Source organism: Heterocephalus glaber, unplaced genomic scaffold (genome assembly GCF_053883595.1).
Source record: "Heterocephalus glaber isolate CG9 unplaced genomic scaffold, H.glaber_assembly_v1.0 deba00001606, whole genome shotgun sequence".
Lineage (NCBI taxonomy): Eukaryota > Metazoa > Chordata > Mammalia > Rodentia > Bathyergidae > Heterocephalus > Heterocephalus glaber.
In genome coordinates, this window is record NW_028258377.1 from 94,951 (window position 1) to 110,439 (window position 15,489).

Genomic DNA, 15,489 nt, shown 5'->3' on the forward strand with positions numbered 1-15,489 from the left:
CAATGGCTCTGTAGATTGTACTGCAGTTTTCATTCGAACATTCTTCTCCCTGCAGCTTTCCCATGCAAGTCAGTGGAAGATTGTGATATGAAGTTCAGTTCCTTCTCAGAGAAAGCAGCTAGAGCTCTATCAGTTGGGCAGTATACGTCAGTCTGAGAATTACGTGGAACGGTATTCATGACACAGTCTGGCTCTCTGCATTGCCAACTTCTGTAGCATATCTCTAGGAAGACTGTACTGTGAATAGCACTTTGCCCTAGAAATTGCCATGAAGTTTGGCTGAAAGAAAGGTGGCGGAAAATTCTCAACTTTGTTCCCAGAAGAACTTGACGTTAGAAACAAAACACCCTTTACCCAAATGTTCTGCCGTGTAAAATGCAGTTTTCATTCAAATATTCTTCTAGCACCACCTCTCCTATGGAAGTCAAAGGGAGGTTATTATACGAAGTTCAGTTCCTTCTCAGATAAAGCCGCTAGATCTCTGTCACTGTGCAGGATACTCCACTCTGTGAATTCCAAAGAATGGTGTTCACGTCACAGTGTGCCTTTGTGCATTGCCTTTTCTGTAGCATATCTCTGGGAGGACTGTACTGCGAATAGCACTTTGCCATATAAATTGCCATGTAGTTTTGCTGAAAAGTCGCAGAAAGTTGTCAACTTTTCCTAAGAACTTGATGTTAGAAGCCGCACACTTCTTACCCAATGGCTCTGTAGATTGTACTGCAGTTTTCATTCGAACATTCTTCTCCCTGCAGCTTTCCCATGCAAGTCAGTGGAAGATTGTGATATGAAGTTCAGTTCCTTCTCAGAGAAAGCAGCTAGAGCTCTATCAGTTGAGCAGTATACTTCAGTCTGAGAATTACGTGGAACGGTATTCATGACACAGTCTGGCTCTCTGCATTGCCAACTTCTGTAGCATATCTCTAGGAAGACTGTACTGTGAATAGCACTTTGCCCTAGAAATTGCCATGAAGTTTGGCTGAAAGGTCGCGGAAAATTCTCAACTTTGTTCCAAGAAGAACTTGACGTTAGAAACAAAACACCCTTTACCCAAATGTTCTGCCGTGTAAAATGCAGTTTTCATTCAAATATTCTTCTAGCACCACCTCTCCTATGGAAGTCAAAGGGAGGTTATTATATGAAGTTCAGTTCCTTCTCAGATAAAGCAGCTAGATCTCTGTCACTGTGCATAATACTCCACTCTGTGAATTACATGGAATAGTTTTTACTTCTCACTCTGGCTCTGTACACTGCCAAATTCGGTAGCATGTCATTCTGAGGACTGTACTGTGAATGGCACGTGGGCCTAGAAATTGCCATGTAGTTCTGTTGAAATTAATTTCGTGGAAATTCCTTAACTTTTTCCTAAGAAGAACATCATCGTAGACGTCACTTTTCAGAATGTTTCTACAGTCTTCAGTGCATTTTTCATTCAAACATTCTTCTATCACCAGCTCTCCAAAGCAAGTTAAAGGAAGGTTATGATATGAAGTGCAGTTCCTTCTGAGAGGAAGCAGCTATATCTCTTTCAAGTTGGCAGTACACTGCACTCTGAATTACATGGACTAGTATTCACATGAAAATCTGGTTGTCTGGATTGCCAATTTCTGTAGCATATCTCTATGAGGCTTTTACTGTGAATAATAGCTCTTTGAGTTAGAAATTGCCATGTAGTTCTGCTGAAAGATAGGTCCTTGAAGGTCCTCAACGTTTTCCTAAGAAGAAAGTATGGATAGAAACCAAACACAATTTTCCAAATGGTTCTGCAGTTTTCACTGCAGTTTTCATTCAAATATTCTTCCAATACCAGCTCTCTCATGCAAGTCAGTGGAAGGGTATTATAAAAAGTACAGTTCCTTCTCAGAGACTGCAACTAGATCGTTTTCACTGTGGCAGTACATTTCACTCTGTGAATTCCCTGGACGAGTATTCACATCCCAATCTGATGCTCTGCATTCCCATTTTCTGTAGCAAATAACTGTGAGTCCTGTACTGTGAATAGCACTTGGGCCTAGAATTTGCCCTGTAGTTCTGCAGAAAGAAAGCTCCTGGAAATTCCTGAACTTTTTCCTAAGTAGTACTTGATGTTAGCAGACAAACACACTTTTCAGAATGGTTCTGCAGTTTGCATGCAGTTTTCATTCCAAGATTCTTCTGCCACCAGCTCTCCCGTTCAAGTAAATTGGAGGCTATTATATAAAATGCTCTTCCACCTCAGAGAAAGCAGCTATATCGCTGTCAATTGGACAGTGTACGCCACTATGTGAACTTTATGAAATGGTATTCACATCACAGTCTGGCTCTCTGCATTGACATCTTCTGTAGCATATCTCTATTAGGACTGTACTGTGAATAGAACCTTTCCCGTAGAAATTTCCATGCAGGTTTGCTGAAAGAAAGGTCCTGGAAATTTCTCAACTTTGTCCTGAGAACAACTTGATGTTAGAAGCCAACCACACTTTACACAATGGTTCTGCAGTTTGCACTGCAGTTTTCTTTCATTCTTCTAGTTCCACTTTTCTCATGCAAGTCAATGGACGATTATGATATAAAGTGCAGTTCTTTCCAAGAGAAAGCAGCTAGATCTCTGTCAATGTGCCAGTAAACTGCACTCTGTGAATTACATGAAACAGTATTAACATGTGGTTCTTGCTCTCTGAATTGCCAATTTCGGTAGCAGATCTTTATGAGACCGGTACAGTGTGTAGCACTTGGGCCTAGAATTTACCATGTAGTTTTGCTGAAAGATCCTGGAAAATCCTCAACTTTGTCCCCAAAAGAACTTGAAGTTAGAAGCCAAATACAATTTTCAGAATGGTTCTGCAGTTTGCACTGCAGTTTTAAATGAAACATTCTTCTAGAGCCAGCTGTCCTTTGCAATTCAAAGGAAGGTTTTATATAAAGTGCTATTCCTTCTCCCCAAAAGGGAGCTAGATCTCTGTCACTGTGGCAGTACATGTCATAATTTGACTTCTATGAAATATTATTCATGTCACTGTCTGCCTCTCTGTATTGCCAAATTCTGTAGCATATTTCTAGGAGGACTGTGAATAGCACTTTTCCCTAGAAATTTCCATGTAGATTTGTTGGAAGATAAGTCCTGGAATGTGCACAACTTTGTCCTAAGCAGTTGATGTTAGGAGCCAAACACATTTTACACAATGGTTATGCAGTTTTCACTGCAGCATGCATTCAAACATTGTTCTAGCTACACTCTCCCATGCCAGTCAATGCAAGGTTATGATATAAAGTGCAGTTCCTTTATAGAGAAAGCAGCTAGATATCTGTCAATGTGGCAGTACACTGCACTCTCTGACTTCTGTTTCATAATATCCATGTAAAAATCTGGTTCTCTACATTTCAATTTCTGTATCACATTTCTATGAGGCCTGTACTGTGAATAGCACTTTGGCCTAGAATTTTCCATGTACATCTGCTGCAAGAAAGGTCCTTGAAATTCCTCAACTTTGTCCAAAGAACAACTTATAGTACAAGCCAAAAACACTTTACAGAAGGATTCTGCATTTAGCACTGCAGTTTTCATTCAACATGCTTCTAGTACAGCTCTCCCATGCAAGTCAATGGAAGGTTATGATTTAAAGTGCAATTGCTCCTTAGAGAAAGCAACTAGAACTTTGTCAGTGTGACAGTACATTCCACTCTGTGAATTCCATAGAATAACATTCACATCATGATTTCGCTCTCTGCATTGCCAAATTCTGTGGCACATCTCTATGAGGCATGGACTGTGAATAGCACTTTGGCTTCAAATTGCTATGTTGTTCTGTTGAAAGAAAGGTCCTGGAAAGTCCTCAACTTTGTCCTAAAAAGAACATGATATTACAAGCGAGACACTTTTCAGCATGGTTCTGCAGTTGGCACTGGAGTTTTCTTTCAAATATACTTCTAGCACCATGCAATTCAATGAATGTTTATGATATAAAGTGCAGTTTCTTCTCAGAGAGAGCAGTTAGATCGCTCTCACTGCAGCAGTACTCTGCACTCTGTGAATGTCATGGAACAATATTCACATCACAATCTTTCTGCATTGTCAAGGTCTGTAGAACATCTGTTTGAGGCCTGTACTAGGAAGAGCACATTGGCCTAGAAATTGCCATGTAGTTCTGTACAAAGAAAGGTCATGGAAAGTCCAGAACTTTTCCCTAAGAAAAACTTGAAGTTAGAAGCCAAACACTTTTTAGAATGGTTCTGCTGTCTGCCCTGTTTTCATTCAAACATACTTCTAGTACCAGCTCTCCAATGCAAATGAAAGGAAAGTTATGAAATAAAGTGCAGGTCCTTCTCACTGAAAGCAGCTAGACTGCTGTCAATATGGCACTCCATTCCACTCTATGGATTCTGTGGAATAGTATTCAGGTCAATATGTGGCTCTCAAGATTGCCAATTTCTGTAGCACATCTCTTTGAGGTCTGCACTGTGAATAGCACTTGGGCCTAGAATTTGCCATGTAGTTCTGCTAAAGGAATTGTCCTGGAATGTCTTGAACTTTGTCCTAAGAAGAACTTGATGTTTGAATCCAAACACACTTTTCAGCATGGGTCTCCAGGAGGAACTGCAGTTTTCATTCAAATATGCTTGTAGCTCCTGTTCTCCCATGCAAGTCACTGTAAGGTTGTGATATAAAGTACAGCTCCTTCTCAGAGAAAGTAACTAGATTGTAGTCACTCTGGCAGTACAGTTGATTCTGTGAATTCCATGGAATTTTATTTACATCACTCTCTGGAAAATTCTGTAGCATATCTCTCTGAGGCCTCTATTGCAAATAGCACTTGAGTATCATAGAATTTGCCATGTAATTCTGCTGAAAGACCTTGGAAATTCCTGAATTTTGGCCTAAGAAGAACTTGATGTTAAAGCCAAATACATTTTTCAGAATGGTTCTTCAGTTTGCATTGCATATTTCATTCAGACAATCGTTTAGTGCCACCTCACCCATGCAAGTCAATGGAAGGATATAATATGCAGTTCCTTTTTACTGAAAGCAATTAGATCTCTGTCCCTGTGGCAGTACACGTCACTCTGTGAGTTCCATTTAATATTATTCATTTCACAATCTGGCTCTCTGCATTGGCAACTTCTGCAGAACATCTCTATGAAGTCTGTATTGTCAATAGTACTTTGAGTTATTAATTGTCATGTAGTTCTGCTGAAAGAAAGGTTCTGGAAAGTCCTCAACTTTGAACGAAGATTAACTTGATGTTAGAATACAAACAGTGTTAAGAATGGTTTTGCAGTTTGCATTGCAGTGTTCTTTCAAACTTTATACCACCAACTCTTCCATGGAAATCAATAGGTTATATAAAATAGAATTCCTTCTCAGAAAAAGCAGCTAGGTCTCTGTCACTGTGAAGTACACTGCATTCTGTGAATGACATGGAAAAGTACTCACATCATGATCTATCTCTGTGAGTTGCCACTTTCTGTAGTACATCACTCTGAGACCTGTAGAGTGAATAGCACTTGGTCTTAGAATTTCCCATGTAGTTCTTCAGAAAGAGAAAGGACTGGGAAAGTCCTCAACTTTGTCCTAAAAGAACTTGTAGTTAGAAGACGAACACAATTTTCAGAGTGGTTTTGCCATTTGCACTGCAGTTTTCATTCAAACATTCTTCTAGCCCCATCACTCCCATGCAATTCAATGTAAGGTTATGAAATCAAGTGCAGTTCCATCTCAGAAAAAGGAGCTAGGTCTCTGTCACTATGGGAGTATACTCCACTCTGTAAATTCCATGGAATACTATGCAAATCACAGTCTGGCTCTCTGCATTGCCAATTTCTGTAAATCACCTTTATGAGGCCTGTAATGTGAATAGCTCTTTGAGTTAGACTTTGCCATATAATTCTCCTGAAAGAAAGGTCCTGGAAGGATTTGAACTTTGTCCTGAGAAAAACTTGATGTTATAAGATAAAAGCCATTTTCAGCATGGGTCAGCAGTTTGCAGTGCACTCTTCATGCAAATATTCCTCTAGCCTCATTTATCCCTTTCAAGTCAATGGAAAGTTATGATATAAAGTACAGTTCCTTCTCAGAGAAAGCAGCTAGAGCTCTGTCACTGTGGCAGTACACTGCACTCTGTGAATTACATAGAACAGTACTCACATCCTGATCTGTCTCTCTGCTTTGTCAATGTCTGTAGCACATCACTTTGAAGCTGTTACTAACAATTTGACCTAGAAATTGCTATTCAGCTGAAAGAAAGGTTCTGTAAAGTCCTCAGCTTTGTCCTAAGAAAAATTTGATATTAAAAACTGAAAACACTTTTCAGCATGGTTCTGCAATTTGCACTGCAGATTTCATTCAAACTACTTTTAGTTCTCCCATGCAAGTCAATGGAAGGTTATGATATACAGTTCCTTCTCAAAGAAAGCAGCTAGATCTCTGTCAATTGGGAAGTGCACTCCACCCTGTAAATTCCATGAAAGAGCAATCAAGTCACAATATGGCCCTCTACATTGACAATTTCTATAGCACATCTCTATGAGTCCTGTACTGTGAATAGCACCTTAAGAAATTGCCATATAATTCTGCTGAAAGGTCCTTTAAATTCCTGACCTTTGTCCTACAAAGAACTTGATGTTAGAAGCCAAATACACTTTTCAGAGTAGTCCTGCAGTATACAATGCAGTTTTGATTCAAACATTCTACTAGCTTCCAGCTCTACCATGCAAGTCAAAGGAATGTTATGATATAAAGTCCAGTTCCTTCTCAGAGAAAGCAGCTAGATCTCGGTCACCCTGGCAGTACACTCCACTTACATGGAACAGTATTCACATCACTATCTGGCTGTCTGCATTGTCAATGTCTATAGCACATCTCTTTGAGGCCTGTACTATGAATAGCACTTTGGCCTAGAAATCTCCATGTACTTCTGCTGAAAGGTCTTGGAAATTCCTGAACTTTGTCCGAAGAAAAGTTTGATATTAGAAGACAAACACTTTTCAGAATGATTCTGCAGTGTGCAGTATAGTTTTCTTTCAAACATTCTTCTAGCGTCAGCTCTCCAAGGCAAATCATAGCAATGTTATGATATAATGTGCATTTCCTTCTCAGAGAAAACAGCTAGATCTCTGTCAATGTGGCAGTATACGTCACTCTGTGAATTCAATGGAATAATATTCACTTCAAAATCTGGCTCTCTGGATTACCAATTTCTGTAGTCTCTATGAAGAATGAAGTGTGAATAGCACTTTAAGTTAGAAACTAACATGTAGTTTTGCTGAAAGATAGGTCCTGGAAGGTACTCAACTTTGTCATAAGAAGTGCTTGATGTTAGACAAATTTTTCAGAATGGTTCTGCAGTTTGCACTGCAGTTTTCATTCAAACATTCTTCTAGAGCCATCTCTCTCATGCAAGTCAACGGAAGGTTATGATAAAAAAATACAGTTCCTCCTCAGAGAAAGCAGCTAGATCACTGTCACTGTGGCAGTACATTTCACTCTGTGAATTCCATGGAATAGTATTCAGGTCACAATCTGACTCTCTGCAATCTCAATTTCTGTACCAAATATCTGTGAGGCCTGTACTGTGACTAGCACTTGGGTTTAGAATTTTCCATGAAGTTCTACTGAAAGAAACGCCCTGGAAAGTCCTGAACTTTGTTCTAAGTAGTGCTTGATGTTGGAAGGCAAACACACTTTGTACAATTGTTCTGCAGTTTTCATTCCAACATTCTTCTAGTGCTAGGTCTTCCATGCAAGTCAATGGAAGGTTATGATATAAAGGGCTGTTTCTTCTCAGAGAAAGCAGCTATATCTCTGACAATTCGGCAGTACACTCTACTCTGTGAATTCAATGGAATACATTTACAGCACAGTCTGGCTCTCTGCATTGTCAAATTCTGTAGCATGTATATAGGAGAACTGTACTGTGAATAGCACTTTGCCTTACAAATTGCCAGGTAGTTTTGCTGAAAGGTCCCAGAAAGGTCCCAACTTTGTCCTAAGAACTTCATGTTAGAATCTAAACACAATTTTCACTATGGATCTGCAAGTTTGCACTGCAGTTTTATTTCAGTCATTCCAGTGCTACCTTTTGCATGCAAATAAATGGAAGGATATGATTTGAAGTGGAGTTCCTTCAAAGAGAAAGTAGTGGAATCTCTGTCACTGTGGCACTACACACCAAACGCATTTTTCAGAATGGTTCTGCAGTTTGTACTGCAATTTTTATTTATTCTTGTAGCACCAGCTCTCCCATGCAAGGTTATGATTTAAAGTGCAGTTCCTTCTAGGAGAAAGCAGCTAGATCTCTGTCATTGTGGCATTACACTTCACTATGAGAATTCCATGGCATAGTATTCACATCACAATCTGACTGTCTGCATTGACAATTTCTTTAGCACATCTCTATGAGGCCTGTACTATGAATAGCACTTTGGCCTAAAATTGCCATGTAGTTCAGTCAAAAGAAAGGTCCGGGAAAGTCCTCAACTTTGTTCTAAGAAGAACTTGATTTTAGAAACCAAATACACATTTCAGCATGGTTCTGCAGTTTGTACTGCAGTTTTCATTCAAACATTCCTCTAGCAGCAGCTCTCCCAAAGAAAGCTTATGATATAAAGTACAGTTCTTTCTCAGAGGAAGCAGCTAGATCTCTGTCACTGTGGCAGTACACTGCACTGTGTTAATTACATAGAACAGTAGTCACATCTGGCTCTCTGAATTGTCAAAGTCTGTAGCACATCTCTTTGAAGCCTGCCCTGTGAATAGCACTTTGGCCTAGAAAGTGTCATGTAGTTGTGCAGAAAGAAAGGTCCTGGAAAATCCTGAACTTTTACCTAAGAAAAACTTGATATTAGAAGACAAACACTTTTCTGAATGCTTCTGCAATTTGCACTGCAGTTTTCATTCAAACATTCTAGCAACAGCTCTCCCATGCAATTCAATGGAAGCTCATGATATAAAGTGGAGTTCCCCCTCAGAAAACCCAGCTAGATCTCTGTCACTGTGGTAGTACATTACATTCTGTGAATTCCATTGAACAGAATTCACATAACAGTCTGGCTCTCTGCATTGCCAATTTTTGTAACACATTTCTGTGAGACCTGTTCTGTGAATAGCACTTTGAGTTAGAAATTGCCATGTTGTTCTGCTGAAAGAAAGGTCCTGGAAAGTCCTGAACTTTTTCCTAAGAAGAACATATTAGAAGACAAAAACCCTTTTCAGTATGATTCGGCAGTTGGCAGTGTAGATTTTGTACAAATATTCCTGTAGAGCCAACTCTCCCATTCAAGTCAATGGAAGATAATGATATACATTGCAGTTACTTCTCAGAGAAAGCAGCTAGATCTCTGTCCCTGTGACAGTACACTGCACTCTGTGGATTACATGTAAATGTAGTCACATTATGTTCATTCTCTCTGCATTACCAATGTCTGCATCACATCATTTTGAGACCTGTACTGTGAATAGCACTTTGGCCAAGAAATTGCTATGTAGTTCTGCTGAAAGAAATTTCCTGAAACTTCATGAATTTTGTCCTAAGAAAAACTTGATGTTAGAATCCAAACACTTTTCAGAATGGTTCTGCAGATGGCACTGCAGTTTTCATGCAAATATTCTTCCAGTGCCACCTCTCTCATGTAAGTCAATGGAAAGATATGATATAAAGTGCAGCTAGATCTCTGTCACTGTGGCAGTACACTGCACTCTGTGACCTACATTGAACTGTAATCACATCTGGATCTGGCTCTTTGCTTTGTCAATGTCTGTAGCACATCTCTTTGAGGACTGTGCTGTGAATAGCACTTTGGCATAGGCATTGCTATGTAGTTCAGCTGAACGAAAACCCTGGAATGTCCTCAACTTTGTCTTTAGAAAACTTGATGTCAGAAGCCAAGCACACTTTTCAGCATGTTTCTACCTTTGGTACTGCAGTTTTTATTTTAAACAATCTTCTAGCGCCAGCTCTTCCATGAAAATCAATGGAAAGTTATGATATAAAGTGCAGTTCTTTCTCAGAGAAAACAGTTAGATCTCTGTCAATTGAGCAATACACTCCACTTTTTGAGTTCCATAGAAAATTTTTCACTTCACAATCTGCCTCTCTGTATTGCCAACTTCTCTAGCACATCTCTATGAGGACTGTACTGGGAATAGCACTTGGGCATAGACACTGCCACGTAGGTCAGTTGAAAGAAAGGTCCTTAAAAGTCCTCAACTTTGGCCTGCGAAGAACTTTGTGTTAGAAGTAAAACACTTTTCAGCATGGTTCTCCAGTTGGAACTTCAGTTTTTATTCAAACATTCTTCTAGCTCCAGGTCTCCCATGGAATTCGATGGAAGGTTATCCTATAAAGTGCAGTTTCTTCAAAGAGAAAGCATCTATATATCTGCCTAAGTGGAGTGCACTCCACTTTGTGAATTCCATGGAATAGTAGTCACGACAAAACATGGTTCTCTGCATTTTCAATTTCTGTAGCGTATATCTATCATACCTGTACTATGAACAGCAGTTTGAGGTAGAACTTGCCATGTAGTTCCACTGAAAGATAGGTCCTGGAAATTCCTGAACTTTGTCCTAAGAATAACTTGATGTTAGAAGCCAAACACACTTTTTATAATGGTTCCGCAGTTTTTACGGCAGTTTTCATTCAAACATACTTCTAGGACCAGCTCTCCCATACATGTCAATGGAAGGGAAGAACATAAAGTGCAGTTTCTTCTCAGAGAATACAGTTAGATATTTGTAACTGTGCAGTGCACTCCACTCTGTGAATTCCATGGAATAATATCCACATCACTATCAGGCTCTCTGCATTGCCAAGTTCTGTAATCACATCTCTAAGAGTTCTGTACTGAGAATAGCACTTGGACCTAGAAAATACCATGTAGTTCTTTTGGAAGAAATATCCTGGAAAGTCCTCAACTGTGTCCTAAGAATATATTGATGTTAGAAGCCAAATGCACTTTTAAGAACTGTTCTACAGTTTGCACTGGTTTTCATTCATACATTCTAGCACCAGCTCTCCCATGCAAGCCAATGGAAGGTTATGATATAAAGTGCAGTTTCTTCAAAGATTAAACAGCTAGATCTCTGTCACTGTGGCATTATGCTCCACTCTGCAAATTCCATGGAATAGTGTTCACATCACAATCTGGCTCTCTGCGTTGTCAGTTTCTGTAGCACATCTCTATGAGGACTGGACTGTAAATAGCCCTTGGGCCTACAAATTACCATGTATTTCTGTGAAAAAAAAAGGTCCTGGAATGTCGTCAACTTTGTGCTAATAATAACTTGCTGTTACAAGCCAAAGGCTCTTTTGAGAAGGGTTCTGAAGTTTTCACTCCAGTTTTCATTCAAACATTCTTCTAGCACCATCTCTCCCATGAAGTCAATAGGTTATGATATAAAGTGCTGTTCCTTTTCAGAGAAACCAGTTAGAATTCTGTCACTCTTGCAGCACAGTCCACTCTGTGAATTCCATGGCATAGTGTTCACGTCACAACCTGGCTCTCTGCCTTGCCAATTTCTGAAGCACAGCACTATGAAGCCTTGTACTTTAGCATTTTGGCTTAGAAATTCCAATGACATTCTGTTGAAAGGAATGTCCTAGAATGTTGTCAACTTTGTCCAAAGAAGAACTAGATGGTAGAATCCAAACACACTTTTCAGAATGGTTTTGCAATTTGCACTGCAGTTTTCATTCAATCATATTTCTAGCACCAGCACTCCCATACAGGTCAATGGATAGGAAGGATATTAAGTTCCGTTCCTTCTCAGAGAAAGCAGCTAGATCGCTTGGAGTATTGCAATAGACTCCACTCTCTGGATGACATGAAATAGTATCCCTTTTTATGTCTGCCTCTCTGCATTTCTGTTTCCTACAGCATATCTATATCAGGCCTGTATTGTGAAAAGCACTTTGGTGTAGAAATTGCCATGAAGCACTGCTGAAAGAGACTGCAGATCTGTCAACTTTTACCTAAGTAGATCTTCAGGTTAGAAGACAACACAATTTTCAAATTTGCTCTGCAATTTGCACTGCAGTTTTCAATCCAGCATTCTCCTGCCACCAGCTCTCCCATACAAGTCAAAAGAACGGAGGGACATAAAATGCTGTTTCTTCTCTGGAAAAAACCTGTTACATCTCTTGGCTTATGGAAAAATACTCAACTCAAAAGATGACATGAAATACTATATCTACCCCAACCCTAACCCCTAACAACCCCAACACTAACCCTAAATCCTAACCTCTACCCAAAACACATACCCTAATGCTAATCCCTAACCATAACCCTAAGATTAATCCTAACCTTAACACTAACCCTAAACGTCAACCTAACCATAACTGTAACCCTAACCCTGAACCTTATACCCTAACCCTAACTCTAAGCCTAACACTAAACCTTACCTTAGCTTTCTAACAATAATACTTTGAATAACCCATAACCCTAAAACTAGCCCCAAACCCTAAATGCTAACCCTAATACTAACCCCTATCCGGAACTCTCTAATCCTAAACATAACCCTCTAATTCTAACCATAACCCTAAACCTATCACTAACAACTAAATTCTAAACCTAACCATAACTCTCCAACACTAACCCTAACACTCTAAACATAAACCTAACCCTAATACTAACCCTAACCCCTAACCATAATTATAACCCTACCCTTAAAACCTAAACCCTAGACTCTAACCCTAACTCTCTAAACCTAACCAACTAATTATAACACTAACTCTAACCCAAACACCAACCACTATCCCTAACCCTACTCCTAACCCTAAACAATAACCCTAACGCTAATCGAAGCCCATCCCCAACACCAAAACCAACCATAACTAGAATGCCAAACACCCCCTAAAACTAACCTTAATCCTAACCATAAACATTTTATCCCTAAACCTATTCTTATTACTAAAACCAACATTAACCCTCCAAACCTAACCCTAGCCCTAATCCTAAACTTCTAACCCCATAACCTTAAAAACAACCAATATGCCATAACCCCTAACCCTAACCATAACAATACTTCCTAAGCCTAATAACCCTAACATTAAAGCACTACTCCTAACCATAACCCTAATCTCCTAACCCTAATCCTAAACCTAACCCAAACCCTAATCCAAAACCATTACCCTAAACCTGACCACCTAACCTTAACACTAAACCTAAAATTAACCATAAACATTACATTTAACCTGAACCAGAAAACCTTACCCTAAACCTAAGCATAAACCTGACCCTCTAGCAATAACCCTAACCCTGACCCTAACTGTAAGATTCTAACCCTAATCTTCTAACACTAACCACAACCCTAAACCTCTACCCATAACTATCTAAACCTAGCCATTTTAGCCTAGCCCTAACCCTAACACTAACCCCTAACACTAAACCTCACTTTAACCCCACGCTACTCCAAACATAACCCTAACCTTAAACCCTTAAACATAACCCTAAACCTAACAAGCTTGCCCTAACAGTAATACTAAACATCACACTTAACCCTAAGGCTAACTCAAATAAATAAACCTAACACTAACCCTAAATCCAAAATCCTAATTCCTTAAACCTAACCTGAACTAGAACACAAACCCCTAACCCTAACACCTTACCCCTAACCCTTAAACCTAACACAAACTGTAAATCTTAAAAACAACTGAAAACCTAACCCTAAGCCTAAGGCTAACCTTCTAAGCCTAACCATTACCTTAACCCTCTCACCCTAATCCTAACCCAGACCCTAACCCTAACACTCTAACCCTTTCCATCTAAACAAAAATCTAACTAAAACCCTAACCCAAAACTCTAACCCTAATCCTAAAACAATCCCAAACCAACATTAAACATAAACCTAAACACTTAACACTAATGCTACCTTTAAAGGCCAAGCCCCAAAGCTAACCCAAAACCCCACCCCTAAAGGTAATGCTAACAGCTAACCCTAACCCTAACCCTAATCTTTTAACTCTAAACCTAACCCTAACCCAAATCCTTAACCTTCACACCTAACCCTTAACACTAACCCTCATCCCAAACTCTAACCCTAAACCCTAACCTGAACCCTAAACATAACTATTACACTAACTGTAATCCTAAACCTAAGCACCACTCTGAAAAGGACAAGAAATAGTATTCCACTCAAATTTGGCCTCTGGAATGGCTGATTTTGGTAGCACATCTCTATGAGGCCTGCACTGTGAAAGGCACATTGGGGTAGAAATTGCCATCATGTTCTGTTGAAAGAAAGGGCCTACAGAACTGTAAAGTTTGTCCTAAGAAGAACTTGAGGTTAGAAGCCAAACACACCTTTCAGAATGATTCTGAATTTTGCCCTGCAGTTTTCATTCAAACATTCTACGGGTGCCAGCTCTCCCATACAAGTCAATGGAAGGGAAGGACATAAAGTGCAGTTCTTTCTCTAAGAAAGCATCTAGATCTCTAGGAGCAGGTCAATAGACTCCACTCAGAGGATGACATGAAATAGTATTCCTTTCAATGTCTGCCTCTCTGCATTTCTGATTTCTGTAGCATACCTCTATGAAACCTGTATTGTGAAAGGCACTTTGGTGTAGAAATTGCCATGAAGTGCTGAAAGAAAGATAATGCAGAGCTGTCAACTTTATCCTAAAAAGAACTTCAGGTTAGAGGACAATTTTCAAGCAGTTTTCATAACAGCTCTGCAGTTTGCACTGCAATTTTCAATCCAGAATTCTCCCAGTGCCAGCTCTCACATACAAGTCAATGGAAAGGAGGGAAATAAAGTGGTTTCTTCTCAGAGAAACCAGCTATATATCTTGGAGTATGGCAAAATAATCAACTCAGAAGATGACATGAAATACTATTCCTAACCCAAACCCTAACCACAAAATTAACCCCGACACTAACCCAAACTCCTAACCTCAACCAAAAACTTAAACCCTAAAGCTAACCCCTAACCCTAACACTAACCCTAATCCTAACCCTCAACATAACAACCCTAACCCTACCCCTTAACCATATACCCTAACTCTACATCTAACCATAACAATAAACCTAATATTACCCTTCTAACTATAACAATTAGAATAACCCATAACCCCAAACTTAGCCCAAAACCATAAAGGCTAACCCTAATCCTAACCCCTAACCTGAACTCTCTAACCCTAACAGTAACAATCTGACCTTTTGCATCTAAACATAAACCTAACCAGAATCTTAACCCTAAACTTTAACCTTAATTCTAAACCAACCCTAACCCTAACCCTAAAACACTAACAGTAACGCTAACCCAAAACTCACCTCTAACCACAATGCTAACCCTAACCCCTTACCCTAATCCTAATCCTAAAACCTAAACCCTAATCCCTTAATTCTAAACCTAACATTAATCCAAACACCTAGATTTGACACCTAAACCTTAACACTACCCTAACCCTAAGCTTAAACTCTACTCTGAGAAGGACAAGAAATAGTATTCTACTCAATGTCTGCCTCTGAATGGAGGATTTCTGCACCACATCTCTATGAGTCCTGTACTGTGAA